Raw genomic sequence first — 18,477 nt, 5'->3', positions numbered from 1 at the left:
TGTGGTTTCCATGGATCTTGGGAAAGAGGTTCGTTGAAACCACTGGATTCTGCTGAAATGAACCAGGAAAGACTCTATACACGGTAAACCCAGAAGAGTTCGACCATAAGCAAACACGGATATCATGATTTTTGTTATATAAATTGTTTTTAAGACCACAGATTATTTATTAATCACCAGAAAGTCTCTATTATTTTTAGCCCCATAGCTTTTTAATGAGCCATATACGTATGCTTAAATTTATTTTTCCAGCAAATACTTTTAGTACATTAGTCATTTTTATATTGGAATAGCTGATTTTCATATTCATAATTCTACTTAAAAAATCTTAAAAAGTTTCAACCAAATTTTGTTCTTTTAAGAAAATGACGCTGGATCCACAATCTAAGTCACATAAGGAGCTGCAAAAGTTCTTTAAAGCTTTGGGTTTTTTTTAATGTATAGCTCAAATAATAACCTTTGACAAAACTGTTGAGAACAAAATGTAACCGATTAGGGGGTTTCCGATGAGTAATGTCTTCAACATTATTTCCCCATTTAAAAGCAGTACTCAGCATCCCATTGAACCCTGCTCAGGGAACTTTTAGCGATGATGTCGTTTGAATGCTGCTGAGCCTACAGCATACGTAACGACAAAACAAAAAGTCTCTGTGGAATAATACCACTTTTTTTTACTGCAGAAATTTTGATTCGTCATAGCAGGAAAAGAACAAGTGTAAATAACTGACTTCCTTTTAAATGAAGCCGTTTTAAGGGCTAAGCTCACTGGTATTGCCGACATTAAAAAAATGTTTTTATGCCGTGGAAAACATTAAATGTCAAGAACAGGGTTTTTTTGTTTAAACAAACATTACATTGAGCTTGTTGAAGTAGAAATATATATTTTTTTATAATAATTTAATATTCACACCATTAATAAATGTTTAAGGTTTTATAAGGCTTGCATGTGTCATAGTGTCCAATTTTGATTTCTGGATATGACTGGATACCAGTCATATGAAAACATTTTAAAGGTTATGCATATAAGCTCACAGATATTGTCACCATTAAAAAAACATGTGGTTTCACCCTTTTTGTGCTTTTTGTGCTGTGAAAAAAGTCATATGGCAAGAACACAATAATAATTATTATTATATGTATAGATACATATAATCTCATCTCCAGTAATAAATGTTTATGTGGTTTTATAGTTTTTTTAGACTTGCATCTGGCTCTGTTGGATTATGATACCTGCTTACTTGTAATTTTCCTATTATGTTATAGGCAAAAATGCCTGCTTTAATGAGTAAATCATACTATTACATATAAGTCCTTTGAGTAACAATATGAGTAAAATTTAAGCATTTCTGATTTATTATGTTCTGAAATTTTCTTTTCCATATGTACAAAGCTGTCACAACTCACAAACCAAATTTGAAAAGCACAGATTTATATCCAGTTCAATTTAAAAAGGTATTTCATTTAGTTACAATTAATTTTATTCCAAAAAAGAAAAGATCAACATTTTTACATTAAAAGCTGAAATGAAATAGTTTGTTCTTGTAATGTGTGTCAATTACTTGTACATGATAGATAAAATAATAAAATAAACTAATATTTTTTTAATAATTTAAAATAATTAGATTCATTTTAATCACTTTTTTGTTAAACATATTGCTGCATTTAATATAGTATCGATTTTTTTCTGTCGATACTATACTGTGTGCAAGGAGAACTTAACATTTGATCATAGCAGATGAACAGAACAAGGATTTGTTTGTTGTTTTATTGCCAAAACAATTTTTCACTTATTGATGAACTACTTTAAAAGATGGGTTTTTGATGTGAAGGCTGGATGTCTTCTTCAGTGTTTTTCCACCCAAGGACATGCTATGTGTTGCATGAGCTAAGTCTCTTAAAAGCTTTAAAAAAGAAAAAAAAATGGACCTGATGTTAATTTTGATTGATTGATTTATCCTTTTTCATGTCAAATAGTTCCCAGAAAAATGCAATTTAGATCATTATTTCCACTATGTGTTCATGTTGCTATATACCATCAGTGACAATAACTCACAGGCAGGACCTCATAATAAATGCATGTCTTAAATGACAAATTGCAACACTTACATTGCATATAGATGGAAACAAAGAAGCACAGACACACAAACACACAATGCTAACCCTAAACCCAATTCCTCAGTCCTCTACTGCGTATTTTGTCTGCTCCTCCTGAAAAACTCATTAGTCACACGTATTTACATTTGTACACAAATCCGCCCAGCAACAAACACAACAGGAGCTGTGGGCTGTCCTTGCATGTGCAATTCACATGCATTCATGTAACAGGCCATTCAAAAAAACCTTATGTGTACAATTACACGGTCAGAAACACGTGAGAAAGTATAGATGGATGGACACACTTATAGACAATAATTTCAGCATGAGCACTATCTTATAGGAAATTGTACTACACAATTGGGGAAAATGCGCACACACTGGCAACACTGGTGGTCCTGCTTGCAAAGAGCTAAAGCTCCTTTTTTTTGTCTCTCGTGGGAGGCCCAGACAAAAGCAACAAACTGACAGGTAAACAAGCAGTCATGTTTGGGCAGACCTACCTGAGTAAAGCTCTCACCCTTCTCAGCCTCTCCCATCACACCCTCCTCCCACTGTCAGGAGCTCCATCCAGTGGTTTTATCTTCCCAATGCCCCTGCCTGGGTCTACGATTCATGTCTGAAACCTCATCTGCCTAGCCTTTAACTTCGTACCTTGATGCAATCCATAGCTCTGAAGGAAAACAGAGCTCTCAACTGAAACTGTTAAGGTGCTACACGTGAGATGCCTCGCAAGTGACGTAACAAAAGCAGCCATATTGAGCTCCGCAGCTCTCCAACTGATTGCATTTACAATTGCAAAACTTTTGAACAAAATATGTTCCAGCCATCCTACGTGTTAATCTGCAGACATGCAGAAAATTGTGTTAGTGGGTATAAATGCAGTGCAAAGGTTTTTATGTTTTTCATCATTTAACAGCTTCAGTGTGTAAAGAACATTACAACATTTTTACTAATAAGAACCTACCAGAAAAAATATTTGACTATATATCCCCATTGCTCAAAAAACTGCAGGCATACAGCTATGATTTGAAAAGAAGGACACTGAAATTGTAGTGGCTGCACATATTCTGATGGATGCAATATAGTATAATACACTATGATGCCCACATCTATCAGCATAACACCACTAGGCTATGGCTCTAAATGTAGGCCTGCATTTTCATAATGCATTAATTTGGTACAACATGGTTCGGAAAAGAGACGATGCTTAGCACTGCTGTGTCTGTGCACAGTACATCATAATTCAAAATATTCACTTTTATTGTAAAACTAGAAAATGAAATCGTATTATTATATCACAGATTCCTCTGAAAGTAGCGGTGTCAGCTGACTCTCTACCTAAAATCACTCAGAATCTATGTAAAGAACTGCCATGACTGCTTCACGTTTCATTTTGCAGACTTGTGTTAACAAGTTAACTTATGTGTAAATGTTTTTCTAAAATACAAAATACCTCAGGGCTTGGATTTACATACTTAACATGACTCCTAAGAGAATCAACAGTTCCAGTATCATGTTCACTGTGCAGATTGGGGCAAAGATGTTTAATCTTACAAGCTACAACAAAACAAAAAAATGAAGACATTTTTAACAAGACAGAACAACAGCTGAGGCATTAACCATTTTTCTGGGCAGCATGAGTCGCTCTGAATGGTCTTGTTTAGTCAAAGCTGGTAATAAAAGTCAAATGTCAAAAAATAGCTTAAAATCCATATTGAAATTAGAGAATTTGTAACAGATATAATATATAGATATATAAAGCACTTTTAGATGCTATAATATGAATTTGGCATGGCACATTGTCGATTCAATGTCTTTCCTACCCAACAATAAGGTTTTAATTGCAATGCTGAATTGTGTAAAAATCTTTTCCGATAAATTCAAACCAAAAATAACATATCACCAATCTTCATCGTTTGCATTGCAACATGTTTAAAAATGCCACGAAACCCTGTATGTTTGTCAGTTTCGACATGGAAACTGAACATGCGTCACACTAATTGACAAATATTGATCAAACCAAGTAACCAGGCCATTAGGACAGTGACATTTTGTTTGATAAGTGTATTATACACTGCTATTTTAAGTGCACAGAGATGAACACACATACACACATGCAGACACACACACACTCAGGCAGCAAATCCCCGTCAACTTCAGCCTTTCCAAACAATTCAAAACATTTGGGAATAAAGTCGAGCAGCGTAAGACAAGAGTCTAACAAAAGCCACCCACACCTGTTTTATCACTGGAGTGTGTTTCCCTCCAACTAAACATTGGAAACGGGTTTGCTCTTTTTGCACAGCAGATGTTAGACAAGGGGAAAACCACGACCACAAGGACAGAGAGGGAGGAAGAGGCTAATAGTTCTGAACTGAACTATTGAATAATGAACTGAATGAATAATGTATTTAGAAATTTTGTACAAAGACCCTGCTAAAAGATAAATGATCAGCGAGAAAAGGTTTTCTCACCTAATTATTTAACACTTTTTTAGCTAGATAAGAATGGACAAGTTGCTTTAAAATGATTAGAATAGATTTCATTTTAAAAAGTAAATCCTTTTAAATTTTAAAAAGGATTAAAACACACACACACACACACACAACACAATCTTTTACTGCCACAAATGTAGCCAGTCTGATATCAGCTGGCATTTATGGTGGCTAATGTTAGCCATTTTCATATCCCATAACTGAATTGGTTTGCTAAGTTTTATACTCTTATCCATTTCTCCCTCTGTTATGTTATGACATCTAAACATCTAAACACTCTTATTTCCTGCTCAGTTAGTACCAAAACCAAATTAAAATCGCCAAGGATATGTCATAAAAATATTTTAACTTTTTTTTAAGTGGGACTTCATTTACTTAAGCTACTTAATTTTATGTTCAAATTGTCACCAAACTGTACAGAGGAGTCTGGAGAGTTACATCAGTGAGTGCCTACAGCCATCTGTAAATCATCCGTAAGGCTCTGTCATGGTTTGTGGCTACATTTCAACCAGTGGTGGATCTTGTTGAAAAAGGGTAAAATTATAAACACAGACAAGCACCATCGGATTGCAGCCAACATCCAAAGCAGAGCTTTGGATTTCCTTCAAGAAACTGGCCTTTTGCCTTTCCACGTTTCAATAAATCACAGATTATGCATTGATTGATCGATTGACGGATAGATTAATGGACGGACGGACCATCCTTTATCGAAAGTGCTACCATAAGCATTTAGAAAAGACTATGTTGGGGAAATTTCTTCAAATTTAACAAGAATGTTCACTTTGATTTAAAGATGACGATGGGTTTAATGTCAAAGAACACAACGATCTCACAAAACACATTTTTGCCTGTTGCATAAGGATTCATAATCTAACTGACAAGCTTTCATAGAAAAAAGTCTAGCGCAAGGATAAAATGATGATGATGCAAAAAGTCAAAGGTCAAGGGTCATATTTCAAATTATATTGTCACAGAATGGCATAGATATAAGCTGTAAGTGGACACAAGCATACAACAGAGACATGATAAGTCTAGTTTAGTGGTAACTCTTTTAAAAGAAACAAAAATATGTTTATATATATATAATGGAGACATTAAATTGGAAGAAGTCAACATAAAAGTGTGTCTCTCTGAGAAAGTGAAAAATGGCCCATTTTGTTATTTTGTTAGAGACATTTTTGCATTTCAACATATTAAAATCTGCTCATCTGCTCAGCTTGGTGTCTGCACATGCTTGGTTTATTTAAATATATAGTATGCACGGTGCAGCACAGGGGTCATAGGTTATTTTTTATTGGAATCTTCATGATCAGATAAAACTAACAGAGCGAAAGAAGAGATGAACTCTGCGTCACACAGGCAGCCATGTGAATCTGCTGTTGCGTGTGCTGCTCTGGGAAAATGCATTTTACCGACTGAAGATAACCAGAGTCCCAGCAGTTCATCCTCCTACTCCTCCTCCCTATTTAACCTGGGCTGCTGGGTCAGGCTACTGTGTGTATGTGCTGGTATTAGCGCATGTATATACCTGTGTTGATCTATACCTGTGTTTGTGCATCTGGCTCGGCGGTGAGCATGGGAAAGAACGAGGGCAAAATACAGAGAAACCCATTAAAGGATGAATGCTTTACACAACATTTGCACCTAAAAATCAAGAAGTACAGCAAATTTTAATCACCAAAGAAGTGATTGTGGTGCTGTTTCATACGCCTTAATATTTATAAAGGATTGGTTTTATCCCTCATAATCAAAACACTTTACAAAGAGAACAACCAGACGTACAGTGCTTTCACAGAGTAAAGGCTCAGCATTTGAGTCTTTGATTGATGAACTAAGAAAGGTTTTTATTTCTCCGCAAATATGTTGCTGCTTTAAATAGAAGTCTTCTAAGGAATCTCCAGCCTCCCTGCACCTTTCTTGGCCTTTTTAATGACAGTGTTTTCGTGATTTTTATCAGAAACCAGAACGTGAGAAGGAGCTAAAGTGCTTCTTGCTAAAGACTCTCGTGTAGGACTTTAAAACACCAGATACTGTTTTATCTGGCAATCAAGATAAAACTGCCAGAGTGAGTTCACTGCTCCAGCTATTCCCACTCTCCATTCCCATACCTGGATCATGTAGAATTCCCAGAGAAGGGCAGTAAATTGTCCAGCGGGGAGACGTTGTCCTCTCCCTCCTGAATACCTTTCACCCTGAGAAAACGAGACAAGAATGGAGGCATGTTGAGTTTCACCCATGTGTCCTTTCTGAAAAACACATACATCACTTTTCGGTTTTTTTCTTCTTTTTTTTTCCATGGGAGGCCTGAGGTGGAGTAGCGTCTGCGTGTGTTCATGTAAATATCTGCTTGAATGCATTCAGTCCATGACTTTCTCAGGTCCACCACCTACTATATAGAGATGAATGGGGAGTGCGGTACTTTCAGAGAAATTAAATATGTGGTTGACCTTTTGTTGATGGACAAACATTACTGAGGCTCCAGAGCAAATATGAAGGAGGCGGATTCAACCTCTTGTTCAGTTTGCAACGTTTACTCGCTGCAGAGAAGTTCAAACCTCGCCAAGAACATGTCAGCACCTCTGGCTAATGTGCAGGATGTGATATTTATGTATTGGCATCTCAGAAAGAAATTAAATCCGCAAGGCGATGCTGTGGTCAATTCAGGGTTTGTTATCAGCTCTCTAAAGGCTGAGGTGTAAGTCAGTGCACCATATGGATGACTGGCAGACTCATTTTTACTGGTGCAGGAGGAGTCATTTGGACTATTTACCGCTTAACCAAGTAAATGTCGGCACCTTTAATGTGACAGTGCCGTAGCAGGTAATGCTATTATCATATTTCAAGTACAAAACAGACCAAACCCATAAAAAGCGGGATATCTAACAAATGGAAGGCTATTCTTTAAAGTTAAACTTCAAAGATTTTGTCCATTAATCAGAAGGGAAATATTCCTAAACATATCATCAATATTTTCACATTAAAGAAATTCTTTAAAGATGAAAAATCTTGGTTACTTGACATAACAAGAACACAGGAAGTCACTGCAGCCACCTGAGAATGATAATGTCCTGTGCATTACTCAGCGTGACAAAGGTGCAAAGAAACTGAATTAGCAGAAAAGCTCTAAAGCGGTTTGTGATCAGGTTTTTTTACACATTCACTTCATTTGATCCCAACTATTAATCACTGAGATCTCTCCTCACACCATCTCAGTGAAAAAAATTTCAGAATTAGCATCACGCGGTCTGGCAGAACTCTGAGCCTAGTTCTGCCAGAGGTTTCTTCCTTCCCACTGTCGCCAAGTGTTTAGTCATCTGATTGCTGGAGTTTTTTCTATATTATTTGACGGTCTTTACTTGATAATATAAAGTGCTTTGAGGTGACTTGTTGTGATCTGGCACATCATGAATAAAACTGAATCAAATACCTATCTTCACCATGAAACTGAAATAACACAAGATTATAAGACACCCAATCTGATCTGGGAGCATCATGGGACATAAGGACACCTGGGCTACCTTAATTAACCCCCTGCAATGTTTTGACATGTAGTTGTAAAGAGACATCTCTCTCATAGGGTGAGGTCCATATGTGGTCCACAATGGCCAAAGCTATTCTAGTAGCATATGATAGTTTACATAGTTCTCTGTCCAAAGAACTATGCAAAGATTTGCAGTGAGTCATGACATGATGCCGAACATCCCGTGAGAACTGTGTTTACTTATATGATGCTTTGGCCAGTTTGTCTTTTCTATTCTGCCGTAGCTGGACAAACTTGTCTTTGAAAAATGTTCCTCGCCCTACTGGCAGAGCGAGTACAGGAACATTTGGATTCAGATGTATAAATTAGCATACAGCCTAGTCAGTAAATGAGCTCAAAGCTGCAGTTATCCATATATCTGTGGGTCCATGCACTTAAACCTTTACCCCTTGGAGCTCAACTAGGAGTAAGCCTTGAAGCACTTTTCCGAACTGAGCTGTTTCAGGCCTGCTTATACAACAAAATTACTAGGTTTGCATAGTGAACATGGTCCCTGCCTGTGCAGCTACCTGTGGAAAAAACCCAGAAACTACCATCTTTATTGATATATATTGAAGAGGCAAAACTCATCACACAGGCGAGGTCATCAGATGCCATCTTTATGGGGGAAAGAGTTAACGTGCAGCTGTGCGAGTATCTCAGTTTGCATGTGTGTGTGTCAGTCTGTGCACATGCACACAGAAGTGTGTTTATAACTGTTTACACTCTCCGGCTTTGCTCAGCCTGGTTCCTCCGAGCAAGCAGGTACACCAACAGGCAGGGAGTCCATGGCAGCCTCTCAATCATGTCTCCCTCCTTTTTGTTTCTCTTTTTGTTTCTCTCCTTCGCTCTTGTGTGACGGCCCACAACGTCGCCCCGGCCTGCATACCTTTTCAGCGCTCGTGAAGCGAGACTACTAATGCACTTGCTGCTCTCTTTGCCGCCTCATCGGCCCACACTGAGCTGCAAACTCCCGTGACAGCACAGGAGGCTCACTTTGTTTCATGTTTGCCCAAAAATTGTTTCAATATGTATTTTTGGGACCGGTGATGTTTGCATAATAAATCTTTGTGTCAGTGGAATACAAAGAGAGCTATAGGTCAAAACCTGGGTGGGTCACACTCTCTCTCTTTTTCCTCATTAACTCTCCTCTACTTTCTATTCTCTTTCTTAGCCAAGTTGTTTTTCCAGCCTGCTGTCAGTAGGTTTATATAGGCATGGTGCAGAGGCTGGAACTGTCTCTTTTAACAGTTCTCATTCTCCATGTATCGTTATTACACGTGGCCAGGTACAGTAAGCTGGAGGAGTATTTGCAGAGATGCACAACATGAAACAGCGAATCATGCTATGAACATTTTTCTGCCGTATGACTCAAATACAAAGCAAGACTGAACATTAGCTGTTTCAGTGTTCCAGAAAAATCCATCATCAACCTGAGTAAGCTTCGGGCTCTTTGACTAAAGCCAAAAACAACTTATTTAGAAATTACCCGTCAATTACACTTCCATTATGTTTAAACTGAATTTTTTTGAGATGGCCAAAAGAATTTTTCCTAATATTGTGCATGATGCGGTGAAGTTGAGTGGACCAGCAAAGAGTGAAGTCACGGTAATGTGCCTTAAATGGTGGGAAACCAAAGAAAAAATGAGGAAGTGGAGAAGCACTGACTGACATGCACTGTAGAGATAGAGATCAGCCCAACACCTGGCTAAAGCTGTATTTTTTTTTAAGTAGCAGAGTACCAGAGTTCATTCTCTTTAAAACAAATTCTTTCAGTGTGTTAGTGGTTTAAAAACTGTTTGTGAGGTTTCTATATAAAAATACTTCATTAAAATAGAACTCAAGTTTAAGAAATATGCTTCTATATAAAAGCTATGATTTTTTTTTAATGCATTGGCCTTGTTGCACAATGCCAGGCTCAGATTATGAGAGTTTTGGATTTAACATTTAGCAACAATCCACCCCTAATTAGATTTCCGACACTGGCCTTTGCACTCTCATGAGTCACTGGACTCCAAGGAGGCTGTGTATATTTTTAAGCAGTAAAAGGTACTAACACAATTTTTCCTTTAATGTTCAATATGAGGAATAAGTACAAAATTATGTAAAATTTAATTTAACGAAGTTTGAATGTTTCCTTGTTTATGTTTTAACATTCTGGCATATATGTGGTACAGTGGTGCAGAAGTTGACACTTTCACCACACACTGAGGTTAGAACCTTGCCCTCCTGGACTCGTGGTCACTAAAAGTAGAAAAATGACATGTATGCCAGTCCATTTCAACCAGTAAACTAAAACTTTTTTGAAAAACACAGTTGCACAAATAACTAACCTCTGATATGGGTATGACCACAGTGTGCACCACCCCACTGGGAAGCCTTTATACCACAATAAGGCTACATTAAAGTAGGCTAATTTCTATTTTGAGAGTGCCAGTGGTCATCCCAGATTATCTGGTAACCTCCCAAACTGCTTGCTTGCATGCTGATAGTATCAGCTGCGACAAAGACAAATCTGAGACCCATAATATCAAAGGGAATATAAGCGACCATACTGTTGGCAGTCAAAGTCTTACCTTGAATAGACAACTTGTGCTGACAGTGTCTATCCAACCACTTTGTTGTCAGTTTAACCTTGTGTTTTTCCACCTCACTGCAAAGTAATGCTGCTACAACCACAGCCTCCATCTTTGTTTACATCTACGCCCCCATGACATCACGTGAGGTCGTGCGTGTTGTCCTCTGACAAGATGACGATTATAATTTCCTGCAGTGTGGATGTTATGCTATTATTGCCAAAGTCACTTTGAGTGAGAGTAGAATATCTGTCAAGTTTCTCCTTACATGTGTGACCTGGCCCGATTTCCAAATAATTTAGTGTTTTAAAACTTCTGTTATCTGATCCTGGCATTACTGATAACTGGAACATCGAGCAGCTGACAGTACACAAAGGTATGAAATACTATACTGTTTGTAATCTTGTATTTGTTGTCATTTTCTGTGCAAAAACTGAGCGGTTAAAGGCGCTATCACATAAACTGTATATAAAAGATGGCCAAAGTCACGCACTGGTTTGCAAACTCCTTTTAAGGGGTTTTCCTAATTTTATTTTCTTTATTTATTAGTTATTTATGTTTTTGATTTGTTTGGGGGAGGGGGGGGGGGGTTGCACCTGAGGTGACCATATATGGACAACAGAGTGGACTGCTGTTATGGAGTTATCAGCTAATGCTAAGTGCCATAGAAAGTTGGCATTGACTGTGTGAATTCATGGCAAACAGAAGGATGTCTGCTAAAAAGTCTTAATATACAGGCTCCTTAGAGTACCGCATGGTCAGCCACATTGTTCCTGAAATAATTACATAAAAAGTGATGTAAAAGGGCTTGAAGCTCAGCAGACATCTACCAGCTATACTCACCTGTCCTGGGGCCCGTTCTTCGTACGTCGCTTACTACATCCAAGATCAAATGACACATCCAAGATCAAATCATCGCGCTAACCGTGAGCTCGCTAATCCGGTTCCCCGAACACACCTGCTGTTGACGATTACTACAGCTGGACGCAGGAATGTGACATCACTGGGTGTCGTAAAAGGGGCTACGCATCGATAGTAGAAACATTGATCGGCAACCCGCTGATTGGTCGGCGAAAATGTCCAAGGGGCGTGCTCGGTATTTTCCGGCAGCAGAGCAAGAACTCATGAGTGAGGGATTTCAGGAGTTTCAGAGTTTAATTAAAACGCAAGAGAACACTGCAAAGGCTGCAAAAGCAAGGAGAGAGGGCTGGCAGAAAGTTGCTGACAAATCAAACTCGTAGGTAATTTAATGATAATAATAATAATGGATTGGGTTTATATAGCGCTTTCCAAGGCACCCAAAGCGCTTTACGATACCACTATTCATTCACTCCCACATTCACACACTGGTGGAGGCAGCTACGGTTGTAGCCAGGCTGCCATATCGCGCCATCGGCCCCTCTGGCCAACACCAGTTGGCGGTAGGGTAGATCTATCATATGACACTATATTGTCCAATATCATATGGCATTATATTATATTATAATATGTTATATTATATCCCCTTTCACATTAGAGCCACAACAGGACCCACAAGAACATGGGAACAAGTAAAAGTGGAATACAGGAGTATTCTACAGAATGGTAATATTTATCTCTTAGATTGCTTTGCGTCTCTTGGCAAGGTAATACTGGCCTGTAATACTCTGTTAGTTTGTTCATAACAGCAACCAAGAAAAGGGCAGAGGAAAAAAAGACAGGTGGTGGTCCTGCACCCCCTCGTCAACAAGTTGGTTAAGTAAATAATACCCTCACGGGAATATCGATATCTCTCTATGAGCACACTGTCGCGCTGAGCTAAAGGATCCTGTCTGTCCCGCAATATACGCTGAATTCTGAGGACTCTCCTTATCAATCTTGCACCTTCCGCAATGGGTTGGTCGCGTATACGGACAGGACATGGCTGCGACAGACTTCCCAAATCCACCTTCGCTTTTATAGCCGTGGTCTCTCATCTTGATTACACGAAGTAATTTACAATTACTACTCTGAAATATGAATTACATCTGTAATAATCACATACATGTAATAGAATGTTAATAGTACATTTCCCTTTTTTAGGAAATGACCTATATGTATCTGTGTGACATCAATAAAAGGATCAAGTGCTGCATTATCTTTAGTTACATTGATGTTATTTATTTATGGTGAAACAGTGGTGGAATATCGCTGTTGCTTTCGTATAAATGAAGCGGACATACCTGCGTGGCCGCGATCTAATCCTGTTTACATAAAGTAAACCTGCTCCCGAGCAGGTTTACGCTTACGGCTCTGTTGCTATGACAGCAAGTCCCGGATGAGCTTCGGGGAACCGACTGATCCAGGATCACGCGAAATCGTCAACAATCTAATCCGGCTAACCTACTTAGCGAGGTACGAAGAACAGGCCCCTGGTATCCAACTGTCAATCAAAGCGGCCACAGCCCTAATAATGCAAACTTGAATTGGATTAACACATTTCAAATGGAGAGGTCATAAAAACACTGTTGCTTCCATACTACTGTGGTTTCAAAGGGATGAAGTAGCTATTAAAACAAAAATCTGTTTTTCTACCAGGTTAAAAAAATGTTTAATGTGTCGTGCTGCAAATGTTTTAGCACGGGAGCCAGCCTCAAGTGGCCATTCCACAAACTGTGATTTTGGCACTTCTCATTGTACTCACTGTTCAACAACTTCTTGGCAACTTCACCCAAGCAAAGCCTCACAGAAGCAGCATTTTTCAGAATAAGAGCTCTAAAAGCCCCGCTGTATACTCAAATGAGGCACATAACAGATGAATGTGGAGTTTTTAGCAGCTAAAGATATATATTTCAACGCTGACTGAAATGAAAACATGGATGAGGATTCTGGGTTTGAAAAGTGAAACCAATACACAATTGGCTTAAATCTGCATTCTTTCCAATTTGTCAGCAGGCAGCAACTCCTGTGGTTGCAAAAAGAAGCCAGATTATACAGATATTTATAAAAATAAAAAGATTGCACCCTCCCTCGATTTAGTTGAACACATGATGGTATTCATTTCTAAATTGTGGTTTCCATTTGAGTCAAAAAGGAGGATAAAGTAGAGTATGCTTTACAAGTCACTACCATCCAAGTGTGCAGTGCTTTCAGTCAGATCAGCCTGTCACTCGTCACAGCCAGTTTTAAAAACCAAGATGGTGATGGCTATGCTTCCTACATAAGTTGGTAGTGAGAGAATGAATATCAGACTGCCCAAATGCAGGGCTCTAAATGAGCAATCATGGTTTTCTCTAATAGTTTATTTTGTAAAGTAGTTCATCATATCAGTTTTAGAGGCGATGATAAGTTGGCACTGTGTTCAACTTATTTCTGCTACACACAAGTGGATAAGTAAATTAAATACTTGAGGTTTATTCTGTCAAGCAAATAAACTGCCATGGTGAGAAAACCCATCAAAAATCAGTTAAATCATCTGAATGTGAAGCACCAAAGTTCAGCCACTTTCCTGCAAATCCGACAGTCAAAACCCTGTAACCAGAGCAGCCACATGACCTCGAGGTTTTTATTGTCCCTCGCTGGTGACAGAAGCAGACTGAGAGGGGGAAAAGTGGGCGGACAGTTTTCCTCGACGAGCCAGAGCCTGGAGTGAAAGCGGGTGAGAGTACAGCGAACTTAGTGGGACGAAGCAGGACAACGCTATCCCATACACAGCAGAGTGCTATAAGCCACCACCATAAATCTCAGATCTCGTCCACAGCTAAGCTTTTTCAGTGCTGTGTGCTGCTCCAGAGGCCAGAATCCAGATGTTGGAGAAAGAGATAGTAAATAAAACAATCTATCAAAACTGAAAACGGGGGAAAAATAGGATTTTTTTCATGTAGCTGATATTAAAAAGCACAAATTCTCTACCTGTTTTAAATCATTATCAAATTAAATAGCATACACAGCAACAGGCAGACATAGAGAAACTCCCTCAGTGATTGAAATCAGTATGTTAATCCCATTTGGGATAACAGATATTATAGCACCACTGGTCCATTGTAGCTCAAGGTGTTCCTGAATAAAAAACAGGCCTGCTCCTCTGGATTAGTTTTTATCATTTATGGTGCACGTGGATTGGAGGGATAAACAGATATGGAAGCCTCATTGTGGAACAAATATCTGAGGCTTAACATCTTATCGTCCAGAACATGGCGATGGCTTATTGTTTAAGACTCTTTGCCTCTGGACATGAACTCCTGCTGGATGCTGGTGATCTCTTGTGTCAATGCTGCTACTGCACGTTTCTCAACTTTCAGCTGGCTTGATGAATAAAATGTAATAAGAGAGCACCGAGAGATGTGCAGCTACTGCGTGAAGTTTTTTGTTTTGTTTTGTATTTGAGCAGCTGGAATCGAATGCCAACTTAGACCTATAAACTGGAAATGAAGGATGGACTATAATGGCTTCCATTGGTTAGTGAAGCCTTACATCGAATGTTTACAGAGGGATAATACACGCTTATATTGTGGTGACTTGTCAGTAATAATGTACATAATCAGTATACCCTGAATTCTCCGTGGCTCCGCTTGACTTTGCTTTTCAGACCTGGAAGCTCTTTCTGTCTTTTATATATTTTATAATTTAACAATTTATGCATAGAACACACAGAATTACTCAGTTTCATAGCTGAAATTATGGTGTCAGGTCAGTTGAAGGAAATTAGGTCAGTGTGGTCGGCTGCTACAGATATTACTCCAAATACTGGAAAATGGGGTTCACGCAGCTAACCTGTTGCAGCTATGTCATCCAATCAACATGCACAATAACTCAATTCAGCTTTGATTTTGTCCTGTCTTCCTCCCCTCGGCAGATGGCTGCTCCTCCCTGAGCCCGGTTCCTTCGGGGTTAACCTTCAAGATCAATAAAGTTTTATTGAATTGAATTCTATCGAAGGTTTCTTCCTGTTAAAAGGGAGTTTTTCCTTGTCACTGTCATCAAGTGCTTGCTCAAGAAGGTCGTCTGATTGTTGGGGCTTTCTCTGTATCATTATAGGATTTCTACCTTACAATATAAAGTACCTTAAGGCAACTGCTGTTGTGATTTGGTGCAATAGAAATTAAATGTCCTTTTATTATTGTAGCTAAAAAACAATCATACGTATTCAGCTGATCGTTTTCAGATTTTTGTTTTACAGTACTAATTTGTTATTAAAGTCAGTCTGTCAGATATAAAAAGCATGAATGAAATAAGATGAGTAAATCTTATTGCTTTATCTAATAAAGAAGTGAAACTCTGTCACTCTGGTGCTGAGTAAGGCTCTCCAGGTCAGCCGGTTTTAGTTTAGCCAGTGAAACATTACAACAAAAGGAAATATCACTTAGTCAGCATTAAGTTTATGCTCAGATGAAAAACTGGAAGCTGGACGTCCGATTCTCATCAGCACTAAGCCCGAGAGAGCTGCCGAGTTTGGACAGAGTGGAAAAAGGGAATGATGCCTCCTCTTGAAAAGATGATCTATGCACCAGACCTGTTTATGTTAGTAATCTCCAAGCCCAGTGTAATCAAAACATCACTAATTTCACTGCCGATTGGAAACTGTGACATCTGTGTTTTCAACACACTTCAAGGGGGACTTCTTCAAAGGGGGGGGGGGGGGAGGCAACTGGGAAGCATCCATTCCTTATAATAACCCTAGTGATGAGAGGATGACTTCATCCTTGTCCACTTAAATGTTTTGAAGAGGATATATCCACAGTAGTGGAAACTTTATGCAGTAAATACCTCGGCATTGCTTGCTGAGAGTGTGTATAACAGGCTGTCGTGTGTCCGTCTGAGCATCTGGGCAGGCTGGCTGGTTGGGTGTTTAGCTTGTTGACGTGCCGGCAGATTCTCCAGCTCTGCTCTGAGTTAGAAGGTCGGCTGTGATGTTACAAAAGGTTTTCCATCCCGTCGAGCAGCCTGGCGTCAAGCTTGCAAGACCTTCCTGATTGATTCTACAGAGTCTGGATTGCACGTGGTGCAAAAGCACTTCTATAAGCCTCGCTCAGCGGAAATGGGCCTTAATGCAACCAGCACTGCTTTACTATGATCATCAGGGATGTGGCCATTGTTGAGCGTCACTGCTGAAAAGGCCACAGTGAAGAGAAAAACACAAAAATGAGAGCCTTTTCTTTTCTTTCTGTTTTTTTGTGGGCTTGGCGAGAGCAAAAAAAGACAATAAATATAAAATGTGCAATGCTTGGTGTGTGTGTGTGTGTGTGTGTGTGTGTGTGTGTGTGTGTGTGTGTGTGTGTGTGTGTGTGTGTGTGTGTGTGTGAGTGTTAAATGTATCCCAAACACACAAATTCACCCTTCCGACTTCTCCAAAAAGCAGTCTGGCATTTTGTGCACTCTGGGCTTGTTTTTTTCCACCTCTCAAACTTGGATTAGCCCTTGTGTTATTTAGGAATAACTATTTATGCTGCAGAGGTGACCATCAGACAGCTCCTGGCCACAGATACACACCTCCTCCACCTTCGCACATACACTCTTAACAGCCCTAACAATCCCTCCACCTATTTGCACAGGAGAGAAGAGGCCACTGCCTCACCTTCAGGGTACTACTTAACTCTTCGAGTAACTCGTGGAGTAATCACAGCATTCTCCTGCCAGCCTACTGCCTAATTAGAGTGTGAGCATGTGTGTGTGTGTGTGTGTGTGTGTGTGTGTGTGTGTGTGTGTGTGTGTGTGTGTGTGTGTGTGTGTGTGTGTGTGTGCGCGAGACAGAGAGTAAAAGACTCATTATTTAGCATCCCAGGTCTCACAGGTTGACAATTACACATGCTTATAGAGTATTATTACTATTTTTTGGATACAATTTCATACGAAGTAGCTGGAGTCAGTATTGGAGTCTAAAGGAGCCATAACACATTTACTTTGTTGCTCCAGCCAAGCAGAGGCACATGTCTGAGGCATAAAGTTGGTTTAACTGCAAACTTTTAATTTACATTAAAAGTAAATTAATTGTAAGTTATTATTGTCTTTTACCATAATAAACTTGGTTGTGACAGTAATATCCAGCAAAAAGTGGCTCCTGATTCTAAGCACAAGCACCTCCTGGCAGTAAATGATTATGGTACAAATTGTCTGGCTTTTCTGCAGTTTCGGGTCTGTGGATTCCTTAGTATCTCCTGCATGCACAGGATAAATATTAACATGACCAGATACAGCCTTCCCTGTCTCCAAGAGGCACCTTGGGAAGCAGGTCTCTCCGAGTCCTAAAGGGAGGCCTGCAGCTCGCCTTTAATCCCTCCGGGATCCCTCTCTCAGAGCTGGGCTTTGCTTTGTGCGCAGCTCTTGGCCGAGTTAAAAAGGAAAGTGTAAGGGTGGGACAAATTTCGCACTTTCTCCCATGTCTCAGGCCAAAAGAAGGAGCTTGTAAATTGAGTATGTGAAGCTGGAAATACTCCCTGCCACACGAACTCTGCGGTGGTTCAGTGGTGGGGCCGGCTGTGTGCGTGGGCTGCACAATCTTGGCTGCGGACGCTTGAAATCCGGCCTGAAAGTGTGTTTTGTCCCAAGGATCATCTATCTAGCAAAGACAATTAGGACTTGTAATAACTTTTCAGTCACTCATTTTTCTTTTAAAATAAATTTCTTTTAGGTTTTTTTTATTATATTTTCTTTGTTTTATTTTCATTCGTGGCCTAATCGGTGATGCAGTCCTTCCACGGCTACGGTGGAACAACTCTAATCTCTGTCTGTGTTTCTTGTGGCCTTCGCTGTTACTTTGCGTCTCTCTTCATGCTTTTTGTCCGTTGATACAGCAACGCTGCAGAGTTTACCCGACCTAAATCTTCCGTTTATT

The sequence above is a fragment of the Copadichromis virginalis genome, linkage group LG10 (assembly GCF_057382275.1).
Source record: "Copadichromis virginalis isolate Kocher_CV1m ecotype Utaka linkage group LG10, C_Virginalis_male_GT1.1, whole genome shotgun sequence".
Classification (NCBI taxonomy): Eukaryota; Metazoa; Chordata; class Actinopteri; order Cichliformes; family Cichlidae; genus Copadichromis; species Copadichromis virginalis.
This window is presented reverse-complemented; position numbering follows the sequence as displayed.